The 24,559-nt window shown below is 34.1% G+C and overlaps 1 long non-coding RNA gene and 1 pseudogene across 1 annotated transcript in view; both read right to left on the bottom strand.

Annotated features, from left to right (window-relative positions):
* LOC107502644 overlaps nucleotides 1-24,559 on the bottom strand; it is a 766,462-nt gene that overhangs the window by 150,870 nt on the left and 591,033 nt on the right. The window lies entirely within an intron of this gene.
* Nucleotides 22,181-22,299, bottom strand: LOC118607469 (annotated as a pseudogene).

A 24,559-nucleotide genomic window follows, 5' to 3' on the forward strand; every position in this document is an offset into this window, starting at 1 on the left:
GAAAGTCACAAAAGGAGGCACTGGTTATAATTTCAACAGGAAAAACCTGTTATTTTCTGTAGCTAATTCAGTGGTCCTCTCCAGTTTCCCTCATATTATATTTCTCTGGGTGTCACCTTTGTCTTAGTATTTCTAGTCACCACACACCTGTCTTTTCAATGTCTCTCTTAACAGATACCAACACATCTGCAAGCTCACCCATTACTACAAAAAGGCTGCTTCCATTAAAAAATGCATAATCTCATTTATATGTGGAATCTAAAAAAGTCACACACATAAAAGCACAGAGTAGAATGGTGGTTGCCAGGGGCAGGAGGGTGGAGGAAATGGAAAGATATTAATCAATAAACACAAAGTTCCAGTTATGGAAAATAAGTGCTGTAGATCTAATGCACAGAATACCTATAGGTAATTAAACTGCATTGTGTACTTGAAATTTACTGAGTAGATCTCAAATGTTCTCAGTACACAAAAAAAATATATAGCAGCTATGTAAGGTGATGGATATTTAATGAACTTGATTATAGTAATCATTTCACAAGGTATATAGAAAAATATTGCACTGTACACCTTAAGTATATATGTTTGTTTGTCACTTATATCTCAATAAAACTAGAGGGAAAAAACAAAAAGAAAAAGTGTTACTTTTCCAGTGCTTCTAGCCAGGCCCATCTCTGAGCTGGCTGCTTTTTCCTGTGGGTGAAGGTGCTACTCTGCTTCAGCCTCAGCATCCCTGAGGAACTCCCATAACCCTGACATCTTGCTTTCCTAAGCATGTTCTTATATTTTCATTGACCTTTCCATTAACAGAAAAGCACTCAGAGTATCTAGATGTTGTCATTTCATTGTACTCAACAACCCTTTCACTTGGTCAAGCATTTATAATAAATTCTAAAATAAATGTTAACTCACAAGCATTTTTATACAAATTAAGGTATTAAGTGGTCTGGTAAAAATAAAAATAGGTAACTTCATGCTGTTGAGGGTTTATAGTTTTATACTGGGGAAATGGAAGGTATGTATCACTTCTCACATTGTATATGCCTATTTTATATGCTTACCTAAGGGACAAAGGAGCATATCTGAGACAGAGGCTTTGCAGGGGAGACACAATTAAAAGGTTTTAAGATTTGTCTCATTATTTCAACAAAAGCCATAATTTAATTTATTGAACAATTTTTATATTCCAAGTGCACTGTTAAGCATGTTTCGTTCTCAAGGTAGGAAAGATAGAATTATGCCTTCTAGAATTAGAATGATGATTGATCCTATATAGCTGGTGAGAAGCAGAACAAGGGAACCCAGGATTCTGATTTCAGAGTTTATGCCACAATTCTGCATCCACCAACTGTGGATCCAGAAGGCTCTTTTCCACTGAAGAATGAGGAAGCATTTACCAGGCAGAGAAGAGAGAAATCTCAGGGAGCTCTGATTAAAGAGGTTATCACCATGTTCTGGAAACAGCAGGAAAAGATATAGCATACGAAGGAGTGCTTTAAATTGGGCTTGAATGGTGAACACATTTGTGGCAGCTTCCTCAGTACACATTCCTCCCTTTCATCTTCCTATGAGAAACTTAAATTTCCCAACGATGATGTTTAGATGAGAAAAGTTCCCCATGTAATAGATATGGGAGCAAACTTTCATTTGACTCTACTAATAAACACATCCCTATTCCTCAGACTTAGTGGGCATATGATGTAACTCAAGCTAATCAGATCAATGAGACTCAGTTCTGGGACTTATGCATGAACTAAGGAGGAAAAATATTTCCACTTGTATTGAATATAAATGAAGACACATATAGTTTCTGCTGTGGGTGACAGCAATGTGTGAATCATGAAGGTAAAGCCTGCCTGAGAAAGGTGTCTTAATGAGACCGCAGTCCTAAGAATGGAAAGAGAAACTAGGCACAGCTTAGGTCATTTAGGTTCTTGATCAAACCTTACTATGAGTTTTTATGTTTGAGCCAGTGCATTTCTTTCATTGTTTAAAGTTTGAGTTGAGCTCGACTGCAACTAAAACCTATTAATAAATATTTCATAAGTTTCAATGCAACCACACTTTCACAGAAATGGAAGTAGAGATGCTGTTTTTCACTAAAAGAATTGTAACAAGTATGCAAAAAAGCAAAGGATAAGAGCTCTTTTTAAAAATAAATCTTGGCTAGTGGGGAAACTAATATTTATTAAATGTCTACTGAGTGCCAGACACTGAGTCAGTTATCACCACGCATATCACCTTATGTAATCTAACTCTATGAAACAGTAGTTTTATAACCTGCTCTATGGGTGAGGCTCTGAGAGGTTGGGCAAGTTACTTAAGGGAACACAGCTAAAAAAAATGATAGAGCCATGAGTAAAACTAATGTTTTTTTTTTTTTTTCCTGACTAGAAAGTCCATGTATGTTTTGTAATGTACTAAAAATCTTCAATATGGAACTGTCAGCTAAAGTAGCAAGAAACATAACTAGAGCAATGTCAAATTGTTAGACATAAGAACATAATTATATTGTAAGAGACTCAAACTCTAAATTTTGCCTCTCTGAATATTGCAGAAAATTCATCCTGATTAAGAAGTTATACTGAGGGGTACTGATGTTCTTTCTACTAGAGACATGGCCAGAGATCATTGGTGAAAGTGAAACATGTCCCTGGGGATCTGAGGTGGATGGCTTTGTTAGTGAACTAAAATTTAGTTGCACATGGGCACCTTTTTGATTTCTAGGTTCAGTTCCTGGAATTATCATCTGGCCCTGTGAAGCATTTCCCCAAACAAATCAGGCATATCTATGATTCCTTTGGCAAACGTTAGTAGAGAATTGATATCCTATTGAAAAATGAATGTCTGGAAACTTAAATCATTGAGGTTCATAAGACTTAAAGTCATGAGTACTCAAATACATTCTTAGCTAGGGTTCATATTAAGTAAAATTATCAAAGCAAACTGATAAACTCACTCATATTAATATATTATGATTTATAAGGCTCAGCCATTGTGTTTCTCTTTCTCAGGCTATCAGGTTTTTGTTTATGTTTTGTTTTCTTTGACAAGGAGCAAAGCCATTACCCAGGGATCTCAAACAACTATCCACAATGCTTATAAGGAAACATAAATGAGTGAAACAGACTTGGTGGAGAGAGGCCAACTAGAAAGAAGCCAGTCTGAACATAATTCAGCTGAGTATAACCACCTGAGGACTCAAGTCTGTTATTTCAAAAGCCTCTGATCTTTCAAGATGATCCATCTGTAGTTTTAGATAAACAATCCTAATATTCAAATACGATCAATTAATGCATTAAACATTTTATAGACTCTTCTGATAACCAGCTTTCTGCCTCTAAATTCACCCCTCAAAATGGAACTATAACAAAGTGGTTTTGTTTTTTCTGTTTGGTTTGTTTTTTTAAATTGTTGACCACCAGCTTTTGGTGTTCTGCCCCATAATAAATCTGGCCATGCCTCAAGCCCTTCTTACATCACAGCCAAGGGAGGAGAATAAAAAAAGGAAAAGCCACCTTTCTCAGAACTTCAGAAAAACCACAAGCTGCAAAGGCAGATTTGAGACCCAAAGGGCTTAGTTAGGCTCCTATGGTAACAGGTAATAAAACCATAATCACAACAGTGCCTACAATGTAAAGAAGCAGCTATAAATTGAAAAGCAATGTCACACTTACAGCAGATTTTCAAACTGAATAGCAAAAAAACAAAACAAAACAAAAAACTGAAAAGTAAAATTCCTCCCTAAAAGAACAAAAAGGCAAAGAATCTCATAGCTTTTTAATATGACACAACAAATGCTTTCAAAATACGGACTGCTGATTTATCTGTCAAGGATTATTTTTACTTGTTACCAGCTATTTTTAATGTGTCAAGGAAGATTACCCTGTTGATTTTGGAAATAGAAGCTATTTTGTAAAATTTTCTTAGCCCTGATCACTATCAAATAATTGCAGGATTACTTCCCATCTGTGTTTGGAAGACTTTTTTAGGATCTATACGCCCATTAAATTAGTTTTGTGTGTCACTGGATTCTTGTGAGGTAATGAATGTGTTTTAATTACATTCGGATTGCTGGACTTTGTATATAATATGCACATTTTTACACTGAAAGGAAAAACAATCAACAATTTTTAGTGAGAAAAATCTTTAGCTCTAACTTTGCTGTCACCGCACATAGCTTACCGAAATGGCTTGGGAATCGTATCATTGACACTTAAAATGTGTAGTGTGCCGAGCAGAGAGTAAATATATCCCTCTATTTCTTCATAAAAATGGATTTTCTGATGGTAGAAAAAGTTTTGTGAATTGAGAATGATGAGATGGCATTTTAACTGCGATCATGATAGCTGGCATGGCACGTGAGCACTTTAATACCTCAGCAGAATCCAGAAGAGATGCTGTACAATCTAGATCTTCAAAGAAAGAAAAGTTCTGTAAGAAAGTATGAGTTAAGAGCCCACCATAAGCCTACAAGTGTTAGAGTCTGGAAGATATAAAAGTCCCTACATGTTAATAGGCCAATGCTCTTGCCCAGGGACCCACGCCCTGTGCAAAAAGAAGGTGAAATGTCTTGAGAAATCAAGAGTGTCCTTCCAGGAAAAAAGTAGATGAAAGAAAAATTGAGCATCCCAGGTGCCATTGGTTGGTGAGAAAGGAAACATCTTCCTACTTATCGAAGAGCTGGTAGATGGTAGAAATACCTCTTTGTAGCTTCCCAGTATAAATTTGTGGATACTGTTTAAGCATACAAAACATATTTATACAACTACAAGGGAAAGAGGAGAACAGGTTTGTATAACTCGGGATAGGATACAGGGCATAATCTTTGCATAATCTTTCTATACCATTTCCAAGAATAATTTCATCCTTTTACCCTAATCACCCTCCCTACCTTTAAGGAAGGGATGTCCTGGTCTACAGAAGAGTACTAGCAACAGCCAAAGAACCAGATTTAGAACCCCATCCTAACAGAGGTAAAAAGTGGAACAGGTAGAATCCTAGAGCTATTCCAGGTGTGAAGGAAACAGAGAACAGGGTGGCTTGGAGATTATCTGGACATTTAAGGAACTATTCTGGCTCAACATGAACTGTGTCCATTGATGATCATGATGCTGAATTTTAAGCTCTACAAGTTGGTGCAAGATGCCTGTTAAACACTCTTGTTCTGCCATTACTGGCTCCAGAGCTTAGTAGAGACTGAGTCACAGTGTGGTGGGGTAGTTCTGGGACTTTTGCTATCAAGGTTGATAAAAGCGTATCTCAATAGAGTCATGAAAATACTTACAGGATTAGAATCACAGAAGAGAAATCTTTATGAAGTAACTGGTCTGGGTCTTGTCTTCAAGTAAATTTCTCTGCCAATCAGGACCAATGAAATGTATTTACCTAAATATAGAATCAGAATTTAACATGTCTTTACTTCCCCTACCTCAGGTTTAAGGAGTGAAATAGAAAATTAGATTTTTATTCTTTTCTAATATAAGTACTTAACTACCAATTTACTATAAACACAGCTTTAAGTACATCTCACTAATTGTGGTATGAAGTCTTTTTATTATCATTGAGTTTAGGATAATTTTAAATTTTCCTTTTTTTTTTTTAATTTGATCCATGAGTTATTTAGAGGTATGATGCTTGACATTCAATATTGAGAGCTTTTCAATATATCTTATTGTTATTGATTTCTAATCTAATTCTCTTGCTGTCAGAGATTGTATTCTTTATGATTTCATTGGATTTTATAATTTACTTAACAGTTTATTTTTGATAAAAATTCCACATATACTTGCAAAGACTTTATCCTGCAGTTGTTGTATGTAGTGATCTGTAAATGCAATTAGGTAAGGTCCAAATGGATTTTAATGTTTTTCACAAATCTTCTATATCCTTATTGGTCTTTTTGTCTAGTTTCCTTCTAAATACTGATCCAGGGAGTTAAAATCTCCAATTATATTTGTGGATTTGTCTTTTTCATTTAGTTTTGTCAATTTCTGTTTCAACGTCTTGAAGCTCTGTTATTAGGTGTATCCACATTTCTCATTAAGTCTTGCTTTTGAATTGAATTTTTTAATAATTATCTTTTATCATTATGCATTGTAATAGTCCTTGTCTTGAAATCTATTTTTTTTGGTAGTAATATAACCACTACAGCTTTATTGTGCTATTTGCATAATATATCTTTTACACAATAATTTTACTTCAAACTATCTGTATCTTCATATTAAAAGTCCATTTTTTGGCATATATATATATATACACATATATATATATACATATCTTGTTTTCTTATCTAATGTTGAATATATTGATGTTTGATAAAATTACTGATATTAATTTATTTAGGTAGTTTGTTATTTTCTCTCCATTTCACCTGTATGCCGTTTCTATGTTCTTTCTATTCTGCCTTTCTTGGATTATTTGAATATTTTATTAGAATTTCAATTTTAATTTATCTATTGACACTTTAGTTATTTTTTTGTTTTTTGTGTAGCTGTTCTAGGGATTATAACATGCATCTTTGATCTCACTCTGTACAGAATTCACACTGTACTGCCAAATAAAATGCAATTGTATATGTCCATTAGCCACTCTACCTCATGTGCCATATATGCTACTGTTGTCATTTATTTACATTCTCATATAGTACAACCCTACTATACTATGTTATAACCTTTGCTGCTTAATAGTTTTTAAAAAAATTAAAAGAAAATTGTATAGTCTTTCACTTTTACCAATACAGTTATTATTTCTAGTGCTTTTCATTTCTTCTAAGTTTGTATCTGGTATAATTATTTTTCAGTTCGACCACTTTAGCATTTCTTGTAGTATAGGTGTGCAGGCAACGAATTGTCTCAATTTTCATCTATTTAAAATGTCTTTATTTTGTTTTTATGTTTGAAGGATATATTTGCTGAATAGAGAACTCTGGGCTGAATGTTTCTTCTTGACTTTTTGATCTCAAAGTAGAAGTTACTTGCTCAGAGAAAACTTACCTAACCACCCAATTTTAAGTAGCCTCACCCACACTAATTTATTGCAAATCACTCTGGATTTTTCCTTCACATTAATTTCACCATCTGAAATCATCTCATTTATTGACATGTTTATTGAATTTCTTGCTACTGGAATATAAGCTCTGTGAAAGCAAGGACACTGCTCATTTTTCTCTTCTCTCATATGCCTAGTTCTTAGCATAATACCTGGTGTAGTGCTGACACTCAATACATAACTTTTGAATGAAGAAATAAGTGTAGAAATCGCAAGCAATGGTTAAAAGTTGACAAGGGCATGAGATGAACAGAGGTCTTCTGTAAGAACATGGGTCATTGCTCCTTTGGTCTATATTCACTTTTAAGGTGTAGGTACTTAATCACACTATTAATATGCTGAATCATTACACATTATTAGGTCCCACATCAGTCCCACCAGTGTAGACAGGCATCAGAATAGGTTTGACTAAGGCATCTGTTTCTCAGTAAGTAGGTTTACTGCCTTCCCCAGAAGTTTTCCCCTCATAGTAACTGACCTGTCAGCACTTTTCCTGCATAGCTGCATTTTAGAAGAGAGACAGTTTAGTGAGCAGTTGATTGCAATCCCCTAGACTGTAAAATTCCTGCTTTACTGTGTCAGAAAATAGAAGATTTTAACACAGAAAATCAAGGACATACAGAGGTTGAATATGTAACAAATGGACATGATTTTTAAAAGCAGGCAAAGAAAAATGACTAGGTAGCCCCAAACAAAACCTTAGAAATCCCACTGCAATATACCTTCTCCTATTTGAGTCTTCATCAGCTTGTAAAATACATCTTGAACAGACATGCACTTTCTTTTAACTATTTGCATATTTTTGTGTGTGTGCCAGTGCCCAGGAGACCATTTGATGTAAACTGTCCATCTGCCTTATTTTCCCAGATTTTAACACCATTCACCTGAGATCCCTTCTAATTGTAGTTACGCGAGGGTGAAGATTATTTACATGCCTGGTGCTGCTATGCACACTGTTCTGCATAGGTCTCTATGCTCTCTTTCTAACAAGAGGAATAATTTGCCTGCACTCAACTCAAGAGCTGAGTTTTCATACCCCAAACAGCATATGGGAAATTTGTGGCAAGAGATAGCCATTGGGAATTTGTGAATGACATCTATCCCACTGAAAACTGACCTGATCTGAAGTGCATGCCAATCAACTTGGCAGACTGGGGAGGTATGACTAGTATTGGGAATTCAGGTCAATATTTGTGCATTGTTTGTTTACTTTATGATTAGAGAAGGGGTAAAAATGAGCTATAAATAAATCTTTGCTACCTATCAATATTGGCAAAAAACAAGACTTTTGGAATACCTTCTCCTATTAACAAGGTTATTATCTCATTGTGAAGATAAAAGACACATGAGTATGGAAGAATAAAGGGAATTGGTACTCGATTAAGTAATAATGTGTGAACTTTAGACAGTATCCATAAACTATGAATAAATATCTCCTTTTCTTCACTTAGGCTATTTTGTGTTTTGACTCTAATTCATTCAACATGTTATAAAAATTGGCAATGATGTACAGAGGGTTGGAGATCTTTTTAATAAGGAAAAGTATGAAAATAAATAGCTTTGAAGCCATATTGCTCAGATTGGCATTCTGGCTCCACTACATGTTGGCCATGTAACTTTATGTATGTTTCTTAGTAAAGAGAGCATTTCATCATCTATAAAAAGAGGTTACTAAATTACTTTTACTATTCTGATAAGTATACTATAAAGTTGTGAGAATAAAAGGACTTAATAAGTATAAAGCATTGAGGTAAAAGATAGTTATTTTTGTTATTATGTATTTTTATAATGTATAATGTATATAATGTTACTTTACTTCAGAGTTAGGTTCTGCATCACTATTCATCTCTATGACAAAGATATAAAAATGGAAGGAATAAGTCAACAACTTTCCCAAGGTCACATAGCTAGAAAGTAGCAAATACAGTATTCAAACTTAGGACCAGTTTGACATGGAAGTATAAAGCCAATTAATCTGGTAATGTTTTGATACCCATGGTTCCTGCATAGGAGCCTGACTCCCTTGTCGAGAGGGAAACAGAATTCTCCTAAACTTGGGGCTTTGCTTTCATTTTTGAAGGTGAAGAGCACCAAGCATGATGGGTAGACTTACTCTATGATTTTAAAGCTTACTTATTATTTTATTTTTTGCCTCTGGGTAAAATACTCTTTACTTCCAGACCAACTACAATTACGTGGCTCCCAACTTCCCTTGATTGTGACTTTTTTACCTCTGCACATAATAAAGACAATGTAAAAAGTAGTAAACAATTCCTTATATTGAATTCAGCAATTACAAACAACCAATCTATCAAACAGAAGGAAAAAAAAATCTCTCTCCTCTTGTAGGCATATTTCGAGGCAGCTTAAGCACAATTATGGTTCTAGGTCTAAAATTACATCCTCTATTTTAAAAGCACTATGAATATTCCACTTTCTGTACAAACAAACAGACTTATACCACTATTCTTACCAAAAATCCATATGGCTTTTATTTTTAATGGTTATATTTTCACAGCTTTCTCAATAAGCATTCAACTAGTATAAGAGAAAATTATGGACACTTTTAGGTCTTCCTTTTTCTCTGGAATTATACAGATTTTGATTAGTCTGGCATGTATTACATTTACTAGGAGAGCATTTCTTCTCCATAAGTGGTCCAAAATTCTTAAAATTTAAATATACAAATAAATAGCAGTGACCCTAATATTTGTGACTTTTTTTATATTATTATTATATTTTTTTATGCTAGGAAGAATTCATTTGTAGACAATTGTATAGGTTAACACTGCAAGCCACTCTTCTCTTGATATCCAATTTCTTTATACAGTTACTAAACTTACTATTGGCTCATTGGTTGGTCTATGCAGCAACTTTCCCAACTCTTTCAAGATTTTTCTCTAACAATCCTTTCAGGACAGGTTACACAGCTAAAAAACTAGTTTTTAAGCCTCAGAATTTTCTCACAAAGCCCATCCATACACAAAGGTGAACTGTCTTGCTGATGGACAAAAACTATATTCTTATAAAGACTGAAATTGTTTGTTTCCCTCTTTACTAACATCCTCTCTTCTATCTCAACAGCACTCAGGGCAGTTAAATAGAAGGTGCCAGTTACAGTAACACAATTGTTAGAGGAGTGTCTGAGTGTCAAACAGTTCTGGAAATGTATTTGCTTTTTTTTTTTTTTTTTCCTAAAAAAAAAGAAGTATAGATGTTTTTTTCCCCTAAAAAAAAAAATCTATACCTCTTTCAAATAATTATTTCTATTTAATTACAAGGTAATGTATTATTGGTGCAATAATTCAATTACAATAAAAATCAATAAAAGTAATGAACTACCTACTCACAATCCCAGACTCCTCAGATTAAAATAAATGTGCCTATTTGATGTCATTATTTTTAACAAATGTTATATGCTTATTCATAGAAACATATATGCATTTTATTTTTAAATAGGTTTCAATTTTCTTTCTTAAAAACAAATTGCAAAATTTATTGTCAATATCTAAAAAATAATTTTTTATAACTGCAAAATATTCCATAGTATGAGCACACTACATTTTGTTTCCCTATAATGAACAACTTATTTTGCCAGTCTAAAAAAAATATTGTGATCAATATCTTGATAAACATGCCTGTTTGGATTTAAAATAGATTCTCAAAATTGAAAACTGCTAGGTCAGATTATATGTGTATTTAATTATAGATAAGGCCAAATATATTTCCAAATATTCTGTAAAAATCATGTTTCCAATGGCGATTTATGAGTAGCCATTTTCATAAATCCTTGCTAGCAAGGGACTTAATGTTCTTAACTTTCGTCTATCTGATAAATGAAAAATGATATCCAATTGTTATAATTTGCATTTCACTAGTGAGGTTGACCATCTGTTCATGCAGTCATTGGCCAATTGGATTTCCTCTACCATGAAATGCCCATTTATATCCTTTATTCATTTTTTTTCCATTGGCCTGTTTGCCTTATATTTTTCTTTTTTGATTTGTAGTAGGTCTTTTAAAATGGATATATTAACCCATGGCTTGAATATATTGAACATATTTTTCCAGTTTAACTTTTAGCACAATCTTTTCATGTTTGCTATGCACAGATATTTTTATTTTATGCAGGAAAGCATATGCTATGACCTCCTCTTTGGCTGCACATTTTCCCTTCATCTGTGATCTCTTCTAGTCCCGTGGCTTTAAATATCATCTTTCTACAGATGTTTCCCAAGTGTTTATCTCTAGCCCTGACCTCTTCCTTGAGTTCTAGACCAGTATATGTATGTAACTGCCTGTTAAACATTTTCACTTGAAGATCAAATATTCATTTCAAATTTCACATGTCCAGAAGAGAATCCTTCAATCTGCGCCCACATCCGTGCCAGTTTCTCCCCATCTCAGTAGATTTCAGGCATCTACATTTACTTAATTGCTCTAACCAAAATCGTTAGACATCATTCCTCTTTCCTCTCTCTAGTATCCTTCATTGATTCCTTTAGCCAATTTTGTCATTCTCACTCTAAAATATATTCTGAGTTTTTCTGCTTCTCTCAATGTTTGTTATCCTTCTAGCCCAAAGCACCATCAGCTGTTACCTGACAGCTGTTACCTGACTTAGTACGATCTCTAACAAAATTGGCTTCCCTTTATCCATTTTTGTCCCATACTACTCATTCTGCTAACATCAGAGTAATATGAGATTTTTTTACACTTAAATAGAACAACTTATTTTGGGCTTAAAATTCTCTCATAGCTTCTCATTGTACTTATAAAAATATTCAAACCTCATACCCTTGACTACTTCTCTTCCCCCTCTTTTACCAGTCTCCTCTTCACTCACTACATCCTTGCTCACCACATTGGATGGCTTTCAATTCTGAAATATGACATGCTCATCACATTTGCAAGAACTTTAGGCCTGCTATTTTCTCTTTCTGAAATACTCTTTTCTAGATCTTTCTACGGTTTTCTCCTTATTATTTACATCTCAGCTCAAATGCCATCTCCATAAGATCTTTCTCTGGTCCTGGTACCAAAAGTAGTAGCCTATATACACTGCTTATTCTATAACATTCCAATATTGTTTATCTTTTCAAAAGTATCACTCACTAAAATTATCCTGCTATTTGTTTGGCCTCTATCACTAGGATATGCACTGCTTGCAAAGCTGGGAATGTGTCTGCCTTATTTATTAGAGAATTACTAGCATCTTGAATAGGACCAGTCACAGAGTAGGTGTTCAATAAATCTTTGTCGAATGAATTAATGTGTATATTATAATTTATGGCTTCTGAATTTTTTAAGAAGTATTTCTCAGTACATGTGTTTTATTGTTTTTATTTATATTTATTTTTACATTTCTATCCAATCAATCCATCTACAATTCATTTTTATAGATGGAGCAAGGTGTAAGACTAAATTTTTCCATATGGATAACCAATTATGGCAGCATCATTATCACATAAATCATTTTAATGACATCCATATCATATATAAAAACATATATATTTATCTCTTTCTGTAATCTCTATTCTATTGATTTATTTTTCTCTTCTGTATAAATGTCATATTTTATTTTAGCACAGGATGGTTAGTGTATTCTTTATTATCTAGTATGAGAAAGCTTTCTTCATGTGTCTTTATTATGATTTAAACTTATTGTTTCTAAATAATTTCATAATATTTTACCTAGAAATATTATCAGTGATAATCGAATACTGTTGACATCCATTAGAATAATCATAACTTTGATACTTTGACCTACTTTTTAATCCATTATGTTTTCAAATTTCCTAATTTGATAAAAGTTCTGTCAAGTGGACATTAGAAGCATGTCCATGTTCTCCCAGCTGATAGTATATTTCTTTATTTTTTTTTGAAAATACTGTTACCATTACATAATTTAAGATCAGCATTTTTTGTACTGTCTCTATCTGTTTTTTTAGATAATAATAATTGTATCAGAATAAAATGATACAAGTGAACAGAACTTCACATGCTATGTGGTCTCTTTTTTTCTGATATAAAAAGACACTAATAGATTTTAAAAGTTCATCGAGGAATGTTAATGATAAAAGAAATAAGTTTATAAAAACAAATAAGAATTATTTGGTCTGGGAAATTTAGTTCTTTGCATTAGAAGCACACATTTTTAAATACAGGGTAAAATAGACCACAGGCGATGGTGTTTCAAGTAAATTTTTCCAAGTAAAACATTATTTTCTGGTGGAAAACATTTGCCTTATTAGCTCCTTAACATTTTATACATGTTGTTTCTAAAGACAATATTTATGAAACTAGAAAATAACCTTGAATGAAATTTATAGGTTATGACCATCACACACGTAGGAATGGGTGTACTGATAACTGAATCACTTCAACAGGGAAGTTGCTAGCAGATGCTGCAGAAAACACCAGAGGGCTATTCATGCCTATGTGATATCCTAGATTCTATTAACAAAAGTATTCCCTCAGTGAAGCCACTCTATAAATCCTTCAATAAGCATAAGTGGCCGAGAAAACAAATGTGAAATGACTGATTGTAGAAACCAAGTCAGTTCTAGCTTGATTCGGGCCACTTCCTTTATATAGGAAGAATCCTTTTGTATAGTAAAGGACAGAGACACTCTCAGGTTACTTTAGTTAACAAAGCTGGGTTTGAGGGAAGAAGCTTACTCCAAGATTTTACAAGAAGTTAGGAAAGCCTTTTGGGAGTAACAATAATCTTGCTGAAAGGCCTCACAGAGTGTGGAACAGATAAAGGTAAACCCTCTAACTTCAACTGTAGGTAGTTAATCCTCTAGAGAAGCACCTAACACTTTATTTCTTATCAATTAACTCATGGTTACACAGCTATTCTTTCTTTTGTGCCTGCTTTCATTTCCACAGTGACCCCACGTTCTACTCTTTTCTCTACACCTGCTTTCTCATGGCTCATTTTTAACACAGTCTCTTATGTGCCTTTGCTTCTGTGCTATTTTATCAAACTCAGATGCCTTGTATGCTTTACATTTAAAGTCCCCAAGAAGGATAAGACCTGATTTCAACTAGTCATCACTGAATGTAAAGAGTCAGCAAAGTTCAGCTCAGCAGAGCTCTTGTTCTGAGCTGTGTGAAAGTTTGTTGGTCTAGCTTGAAATCCATTCCTGATCCCCTCAATCTGGGTAGTGGGAGATGGAATGAGCACTGAGGCTCATCTGTAAAAGAACTTACAGAAGACAGCCTCAGGCGAGAAGTGCCTTTAGACCATTCTCAAGTTCTTGCTAAGGTGTCAGATAAATTAATAAATGCTGGAATTTGTGATACTGACTAAATTACCTTCTGTCCAGTTAAAAAGATCACCCAGTCATCTAATGATTCTTTGAAACCTCTTTTATGATTTTTTGGTTCAATATTCCATCTCTCCATGTTTTATTTCAGATTCCAGTAAAAAATGTCCCTGTCTATATCATAAGAGACCAAATCGTAGGTACTTCATAATTTATAATTACCAAAAATACTCAAGGATGAGTTTTAAACTAAATGCTGCAGTGAACAGATTCCTGGTCTGCAGTGAAGAGATTCATGACTGTTTCTAATTCATTTCGTCTATCTGTGAAGCAGCACAACCACAGTATTTACCTTGCCTCAAATGGCATGTTTTAATTTGGTTGTTTTTCTCTTTAAGCTTGGAGGAAAATCATTTATCCAACCTTATATTTCTTACTACAGCTGCAAAGAATACTTCTCACGGTAGATCATCATGAACGATTTTCAAAAGAGAGAAGTGAATACAGAAACATAATTAAATCAAAAGGTGAATTGGCATTATAAAATCTTATTTCAAAGAGATTCAAAGTACAGGAAAATATTTGTGAATCAAGCAGGATGCACCCAAAATACTATCACATGGACACCATGCTAATTTTTACTCTTTCCATCATAAATACATACCAAAGTCCAAAGCAAATTTGTCCTGCTACATACTGAGACATAACAGCATATTGCTATACACTTCAAAACACTTATCATCATCTGTATTTAAAGAGATTTTTGTTCCATCAGTTCATATCATGAATGATCAGTAGAATCATTAATAGGAAAAACTAAATTCTTTATCAATTTTTGGCCTCTGAATCTTTATAAAATTTTAATTTCTTTAAGCTGATTTTATTCTGTGTTTTTCCTCTTATTAATTAAAAAGGAAAAAAAAAACATATGCAACTAAAGTAGATGCTTTGTGGAGTACAATGATACAATGTTTTACAGCATATACTTCAAAACTGTGATGGGTGAGATCCAGCAACCAGGCTGGATATGAAGTTCTTTGGGGCTTTAGTTACTCTTTCCCCCTCTTTTATGTATTTTATTTGACTGAGTTTTAATAAAGTCTACCATGGTTCTATTCATCTTGTCCTACTCAGTTTAAAGTCTCAGGTAATTCTCACGACTTCCTTTTCTTCCTGCCTGCCAAAGTCAGATATAATGAAAGGAAAGGTTAAAAAAAATAAAATAAAGCTTGGTATCTCAGATACTTTTGCATTATCTCTTCTTGTGATTATTCAGGAAAGTTGAAGGCTCAGACCCTGCGTGCCCAGGTTATCTGACCATGCAGCCCTTTGGCCCTTTTGCGTCGATCCCATTCATCTCCCCTCTACCCTTCTGTAATGCTGATTTTTGAAATTACCCATGTTAGATATAAACACAATCTTATTATAAAAGATATGATTCTTGCTTATCAAGAACACTTTAACATCGCTAAGTATTTTAAAAACTGTTTTGTATTATAAAACAATATACCCTCTAATTTCATTTCTCAAGCAAGGCAAGAAACCCTACTTCAGGGAGTTTCGTTTTTCAGTCGCTGTTTTTGCTTTTTACTTTATGCATCAAAAATAACTCCCCAGCAAATAGAAGTTTTACTCTTTTAGTTTACTTTAACCAGTTTCTTTTATCCCATTTCTCTATTTTTTATTTTTTTTTTAATTCCTTTTACTGAAGTACATTCTCGAGCGATATTATTAAGAGGTGATGTATTGGAGTTAAAGCTTAATTAATGTTTAAAAAATTTTTGATTTTCCACAGAAATTTTAATTTGGCCAAATATATTATTTTAGGTTCAAAATACTTTCCATCAGAATTTTGAAGATAATTTTCCACTGTTCTATAGAAAACAATATTGTTATTGAGAAATCTGACATTGATATAATGCTAATTTCTTTTTGGAAAAAATAGTTTTGAATTTTGTTTGCTCATTTATTTGTTTTGCTTCCCTGGAGGTATTTAGGAGTTTTCTCTTTATACAAAATTTCATGATGATATGAACTATGAGTCTTTTAAAATCATCCTGTATGGCTTTCAGTATGAAGGTTTCTATTTTTCTTCAACTCTGAGATTTGTTTCTGATTATTTATTTCTATAATTACTTTTTAATTCTATATTTTTTCCTATGAATCCTATTAGATTGATATAGAAAATTCTGGATCTATGCTATTAACTCTTAACTGTTCTCATACATTTTATCCCTGTAAATTTATACTACATTCTGAGAAAATTTATCAGTTATTTATTATGTACATGCTTTAGTTCTCTACAGAGAATATAGTCAAAGAGGGCTCAGCCTCAAACATCTCTTTTCACTGACTTAGGAACAGCCACAGAGCTATTCGTTCATTCGTTCATTCATTCATTCATTCATTCATCCAGTATACACCACTTTTGTATCTCCAGGGTTTTAGACACTGCTCAGTCCCATGGGAGTTATAGACGGAAACAAGATAAGGTCTCCTCCCTCTAGGAACTTTATGTACTGTAAGAAATAAAATGGCACATGTGTGAATGATACATAGAAGTAGTAAGGGGAATGAAATAAGATATGGTTAAAGATATAGGAAGAGACCAGATTATGAATACCTTGAAGGTTATAAAAGGGATCTTAGATGTTATTTAAAATATAACAGGAAGCAAACACTGTTTTTGTTTGTTTGTTTGTTTTTAAGTAGGGTAATAATGTGGTCTGATTTATTATTTTTAAGATTACCCTGCCTTGGGAAAAAAAGGTAAGTGTAAATAGGAGACTCTTGTAGGAAGAGCATAACCAGGATGCAGTAATAGGCAGGGGAAGGGAAAGAGGCCTATCTTCCAGAAAAAAAAAAATCAGAAGTATTTGTAGATCCATCACTGGTGTTACTATCCTATTCGGTTTAACACATAATATTTATTTAGCTCCATTGATGTGTAGTTGCTATATTTTATTAAAAATGTAACAGATACACGCAAAAATTAAAATTATACCACTTTCTTACACCATATACAAAAATAAACTCAGAATGGATTTAAGACTTAAATGTAAGACCCCAAACCATAAAACACCTAGGAGAAAACATAGGCAGTAAAATATTCAAATTTGCTCTTAGTAATATTCTTTTGGATATGTCTCTTTAGGGGAGGGATATAAAAGAAAAAATAAACAAATGGGACATCAAACTAAAAAGTTTTTGCTTAGCAAAGGAAATGATCAATAAAACAAAAAGACAAAAATGGGCAGATGACCTGAATAGACATTTCTTCAAAGAGGACATACAAATGGTCAATAGACATATGAAAAGATGCTCAACATCACTAACCATCGAGGATATAGATATTAAAAACATAATGAGATATCAATTCACACCTGTCAGAAAGACTATCAACAATAAATCCACAAACAAGTTTCGGTGAGGATGTGGAGAAAAGGGAACACTCATGTACTGTTGGCAAGATTATAAATTGGTCCAGCCACTATGGAATACAATATGGAAGTTCCTCAAAAAAAAAACAAAAAATAGAACTACTATATGATCCAGCGACTCTACTCCCAAGTATTTCTGAAGAAGTCAAAAACACTACTTCAAAAAGATATATGCACCCCTACGTTCATTGCATCATTATTTATAACAGCCAAGATATAGAAACAACATGTGTCCATTGATATAGAAAATGTAGTACATATATACAATGGAATATTACTTAGCCATAAAAAAGAATAAAATCTTGTCATTCGCAAGAACATGGATTGACCTAGAAGGTATTATGCTAAGTGAGATAAGTCAGACTGAGAAAGGCAAATACCATATGATGTCACGTAAATGTGGAATCTAAAAAACAAACCAAAAAAAAAAAAAGACAGGTTCAGAGAATCAGAACTAATTGATAGTTGCCAGCTAGGAGGGGAATTGAAAAAGGTGAAGGAATTAAGAAATACAAATGAGTCATTATAAAAATAGTCACAGGGCTATAAAGTACAGAATAAGGAATATAGTTAATAACACTGCAATTAATATGTATTATGTCAGGTGGGTTGTAGACTCATCAGGGTGATCACTTCATAAATTGCATAAATGCTATACACCTAAAACTAACGATATTGAATGTCAACTGTAATTAAAAATAAGTTGAATAAAATGTTGCTTTCTAAAACAATTTTAAAAAATTCTTTTTCCATCACTGGCTATTAATAGTGGAACAGATATCTGTGACTCAAAATAAGATAAAATCACATGTGTTTTAGATTTTCTAGGAAACCTTAAGACATTTTTCCTAGCAGCTACACATCTTTGCTTACATATCTGCGAGGAAGACAAATGTGTGTAATAAGTAACTGTCTACATTACAAATTAGGTAACGAGTTAAAGTACTTTCCTGTGTATCTTGAAATTCAAGGATCACATATTTTTAAGTGTTTAAAAGAATTCCAGTATTGTTGAGTATGTAAAGATACTGATGCTAAAATTCTATTTAATCCCATTCTAATTTAAAACTGGCAAGTCTTGTGGTCCCCTCTGTATAATTTACCACTATGAAATATTAAGAATTCCCTAGTATAAAACCAGATCATATAATATGCACTACAACTTCTGATTCTGATATTGTTCACTGGAAGTTGGAATTATGTTTCGCCTTTTCTTGAACTTACCTATAAAAGCTAAGTCAATGTTTAGTTATTACTTGCGAATACATTTGATATATTTACAACAATAACTGACTTTTTGTATTTCCAGTAAAGTATTGCAAATGTAATTCAGAAGAGCAATAGTCTGAAATACCTTTTGAGACCTTTAGAACTGATACGTCCTACTTTGGAAAAAAGTTCATTCTTCAGAGCTAATTAGTTATAATATAGCTACGTTTTTCCCAGTTACTCTCCTCATCGAAGACTATTGGCTTTTGACAAATGTTTCACTGATTCGTTGCTCAATCACAAGGGCTGCAAAAATCCCCATCTGCCACTTTGATATTTTTGCACTAGTATGAATATAATAAAAAATGTGGACACTTGCTTCGTCCATGCAGTTAATATGTGTATCCTATTTTCTAATAAAGGCTATATGTTCTATAGATAGTGAAGAAATTTAGTGACAAAAATACATACACAACAGCTTGAATTGTTAAACACAAATGCACTCTACTTAAAATAACCAGTAAAATAGCAATGCCTTCTATAAACAACAGCTGGTGGGGTAGAAAGAGCGCAATCTTTGTAGTCAGTCAGAACTGGGTCTGCAGTGCACAGCAGAGTCAAGAAGAGAGACTAGCTAAGGTCAAAAAGGCTCTAATTACTGCCAGTTATAGGGGCCACAATATATTCATGGACTCAACTAGGGATCCCAAACTTCAATATATGAGTAGATATTAGGCAAAGGAGTGTTAGGACCTACGTAGAACTAGCAAGTACAAGACTCTTTTAAGGTATTTAAATTAATTGTTTTTATTGCCTAACATAGCCTACTTAAATAGGTCTACCGGTTAAAGTTTTTGAGAATCCTAGGCTAAGTCCCAGAGGGAGTTTCTGAGCTTCCCAAGTACCCATAAAGAGAAATATTACATACTTATCTCAGTGTTTAGTTCAAGCCTGTGCTATACCTCAAACTGCCTACTCTTATCTCTCCCAGGGAATGATCAACACTTTTAATTCAAAGAAAATAATGGCTTAAGATTACAATTCTCTTAACTGTCTATTCCTGCAACTAATAATGATGTGCCTTCCCTAATATTGATTTATCCACAGTTTTATTTCACCTGCCAGTGGTCAATCCCTCTAATCATATGCTAGATACGAACTCACCACCTTTTCTAGGTGGTGATCTATAATCTCTTGTTCCTGCAGTCTATAGCTGTTTTACTAACTCATCTGTAAGCATATCAGCTTAATTAAATAGTATGATTGAAAATTAACATAAAATGTTCATAAAAGAAAAAAAAAGATAAACTGGATCTCAAAATTTGCAAAAGACCCTATTAAAGGGACAAAAGAAAAGTTAAAGACTGGGATTAAACATTTATAAACCACATGCTTGACAAAGGATTATTATCTAGAATATATAAAGAACTTTCAAAACCAATGGTAAAATAAACAATTTAATTAGAAAGTAGGCCTAGATATAAACCATAAAGTGGCATACAAGAAAAGCTTAATATTGTTACTGTGAATACAGATGAACCTAATAGATAAAAACGATTTGAAAGTAGACATTAAATAAGACAGAAAATCATTTAACTTTATGCTAATTGTTTGCTAGAGGGGCGAACACATAAAAACTACTAAAATATTTTTAATTTTTAATTTATTAAAAAAATTCAAATGAAGGAAAAAGAGAAATTGTAAATGCATCTGGCCGACTATGATCCAAGAAAGGTTATGAAATTTAAAATTTAAAGATAAAGATGGACTTGAATTATCAGGATAATGAGTTATATATACAAGTTGAAAACATCAGGCTACGCTCCTCTTTCTCAACAGTAATATATAATACCAACAGCAACGGAACAATGTCAACGAAGTTCTGAAACTAAAAGTTTAACGGGAGACTATTATTTTCAGCTAAACCCTAACAGCATATTAGCTCGAGCATGACCTTCCCATTTCCCATCCTTTACCAGCAGGTTTCTCACTCCATGGTGTAGAATACCTACGGGCCTACTCAGCTTTCACAGATTTTACCGGCGACTCAGAAATGCGTACATGATAATATCCCATGGGTTTACCCACAGCTGATTAATGATGGGAACCGAAGCAAAAATCTACATTCCTTTTATCCTTCAGTAGAACAATTCTGATATACATTCTAAGGAGCTTCCTACAACGTCCCAGGGGAATGACCCTAGTTGCCTACGGCAGCGACGAATCTTCCATCTGTTTTAGTCTCTGCGGCCCTCCATTCTCTGGGATTGCTGGTCAAAATAAATTGCTTTACTCAAGTTCTTTTTCTCCAGTTCTACTTGCCAGAGGGAACTCAGGCTAAGACCTTTCATAATAGTAAAGTATCAAATAAGCTAGAAAACAAACATACAGAATGATATACTAGAAATGGATTATTCACTAATTGGATATTGCTAAAAACTTGTTGCTAATGAAAAGTGGGTAGTGTTAATCCATTGCATTCTGCAGTCATGACTATTAAGAGGCAGGCTAGAATGACGTACAGGTGAGAGTGAAGAATTGGTCTATGTGGCAACTGTGCATTTGGACATTATAGGGTTAAGGATAAGTATAAGGATTGTGGAGTTACCTGCCTTAATGCTTCGAAAGCCTTAAGAAAATAAAATGGCAGGCTTAGGTCAGGCGACTATCAAACTCAACCATTCTGCAAAATTGAGAGGGCCTCAGTGTTAAATTGTAAGGGTAGTAGAACATCAAATGAAACAAAATTATGAGACTGAATGTATAAGAAAATTAGTGGAATCTTGAATGTGGATAAATAAACTTGATACTCTTAAACCTCTGGGCTACTAGAAGCAGATTCCTCTTCATATTTGTAAGCAAGGAGCCTCCTATTACCTGGAAACACTACAACGACCTCACCTGAGGAAGGGGTCATGCAAAATAAAATGTATTCTCTTCAACATCTTCCCTTCATCCCCTCCCTGCTTTTAGGCCAATAACTACAGAATAACTTAAGCATAGAATGTATTCTCTGCTTTGAGAGGAAATAGCATTCATTCAGAAAAATTCTAAGATTTGGCTTATGTGTAATGGTAGAAACAGGCAGAGGGGATCTTGAAGATGTTGGGCGAGGGATACTTGAATATATCTAGATAAAGGACCTCGGTTGACCTCACAGATTGCAAGAACCTTGTCGGTTTACAATCCCTTATTTTTTATTTTTCACACCTATAGCACCTGATCTTCCTAGGTAGTCTCCCATCCAAGTACTAACCAGGCCAGACCCTGCTTAACTTCCAAGATCAGATGGGATTGGGCTTGTTCAGGGTGCAACGGCTGTAGACATTTGGGCACTATTTCAGCACTATACATAGGATGTTGTACAAAGAAACATGGAACTGCCCTTAATTATATCAGCCAACTATTGCTGTGTAACAAATTGCTACGAACTTAGCAGCTTATAACAGCACACTTTTATTGTCCTAGTTTCAGTGGGTCAGGAGTACGGGCATGGCTTAGCTGGTTGCTCTGCCTCAGGTCTCACAAGGCTGCAATCATGGTATTAACTTCAGCTACAATTCATATTAAGGTTTGACTAGAGAAGGATCTAGCTCCAAGCTTATGTGACTGTTGGCAGAATTCACCTCCTTGTGGCCTGTTGGGCTGAGGACCTATTTTTTTGTTGTTGTTGGCTGTTGGCCAGCAACTGATCTTAGTTTCTTGACATATGGCTTCTCCATAGGGCAGCTCACAACATAGCTGCTTGCTTCACCTAAGCCAGCAAGAGAGCAAGAGAGTCTCCTTGCAGAATGGGTTACAATGCTATGTAACATAACAGAAATGACATCCCATCACCAAAGCTATAATTTATTGATTAGAAGCAAATCAGAGTCCACTCAAATGTAAGAGATTATACAGAGTAAGGGGACCAGGAGGCAGGGATGTTTGGGGGCTATCTTAGAGTTCATCTGTCATATTAATATACTGCTGGAAGGATCCTTGAATCTTGCTCAATAATCTCAGGTAAATGAGGAGAAGCTGCTAAAACCCAGACCAGCATTGATGAAAAATTCAGAAGACATGAAGATGGGGTATTAGAATAAATTTAATAAATGAGATTAGAAACCCTACCACCTGAGTGTGTGCTACAGAAAAACACTCTCTTCACTAAAGCAATAATAAATGAGCTCCTGAGATGGGTGGCTATTTTTCTGTACACACAATTGACCAAAAGAGATGCTGCTGTAGAAAAGGGTTCCCTGGGATCAAGGGGGGACATCTGGATCTTGGCAGGACAGAGTCAGCAGCACTCAACGAAGAGAAGCAAGATGGCTGAAATTACTATCAAAGGCAGTAAGACCTTTATTTATATTTTATATACCAGAAAAAAGCATGTACATTCGTAAGAGATTTTTAGCCCAAATGTCTACATGTATTTTTGTTTGTGTCTGACTTAGAAAGTAGTCACACATCAAAAGCAGACTGAGCAATAGGATTGAACTACATTTGGGAAATAGTTATAAGATATTGAATATGGATCTGAATTGATTCTGACCTTGAGACTGTTGCTTAAACTTGTTAAACCTCAATTGTTTTTAGTCCACAAAATACTTCTTGGATGCTTTTTTGCTACACATTATTGTAAGAACTGGTGACAGATACTATGCTACAGATTTGCTGAATGTCTGATGTGCTGGTATACCAATGAAGGATAAAAAGACTAAGAAAATTTAAAAGAATAAATAATGACCTTTTTGGCAAGTATCTGAAGAAAAAAGCAGGGTGAGAAGCTAGAGAGTTCTGAGGGCTGCTATAGACGGTCAATAACTCTTTCATGAGTAGTTGGCATTTCAGCAGACTTGGATAAAAATGAAGAAGCTCTCTGACTTCTAGAGGACAGCCAGTATGAAGGTCCTGCAAGAGAACACGAATGGTATATTTCGGGCATCATAAGGAGGCCTGGTGGCTGCTGCTCAGGGAAACAGTGAAAGTAGGAGTTAGGAAATAGGGTCACAGAAGAAATCAGAATTCAGATCATTCATATAATCATGTTGAGGATTAAATCAGAGAATATTTGAAATGTTTTTGGCATACAGCAGTGCCCAGCATAAAGGACTAACTTTAGTATTTACATCTGAAACAAGCATATCATGGAAATTTTAAAGAACCAAGTTCGAGTTTCATAAAAGTTTCAATTGAGTTCTGTAACGACTTAAAGAAAATACATCTCTCACATGTAATGAGCTGAATATGTATCAGATTTATTATTCTATGGAAAACTGACAGAGATTAATAAAGAATTTTATAGATTTGGCCTACATATGAACACTCTTTTAAATAGGGTAAAAGAAATTTTTAATATAACCCCTGGTGTTTGCAACCAGAAGTGTCTTAATTACAAAAGATCCCTGTCAGCAGGATTATCTAAAGATGCAGTTGTTGGAAACAAAGAAGTCGCTGGTGTCACTGAAGGCCACTTTGTATTCAACAAGCTTTGCTTAAGAGAACAATCATGTGTTAGGTCAAACAAATATCAAATCAAATAATTCGGAAATATTGGGTCTGCAAGTGTGGACTCAAACGTGTCAACTTCCATATCCCCAG

The sequence above is a fragment of the Rousettus aegyptiacus genome, unplaced genomic scaffold (assembly GCF_014176215.1).
Source record: "Rousettus aegyptiacus isolate mRouAeg1 unplaced genomic scaffold, mRouAeg1.p scaffold_m13_p_8, whole genome shotgun sequence".
Taxonomy (NCBI): domain Eukaryota; kingdom Metazoa; phylum Chordata; class Mammalia; order Chiroptera; family Pteropodidae; genus Rousettus; species Rousettus aegyptiacus.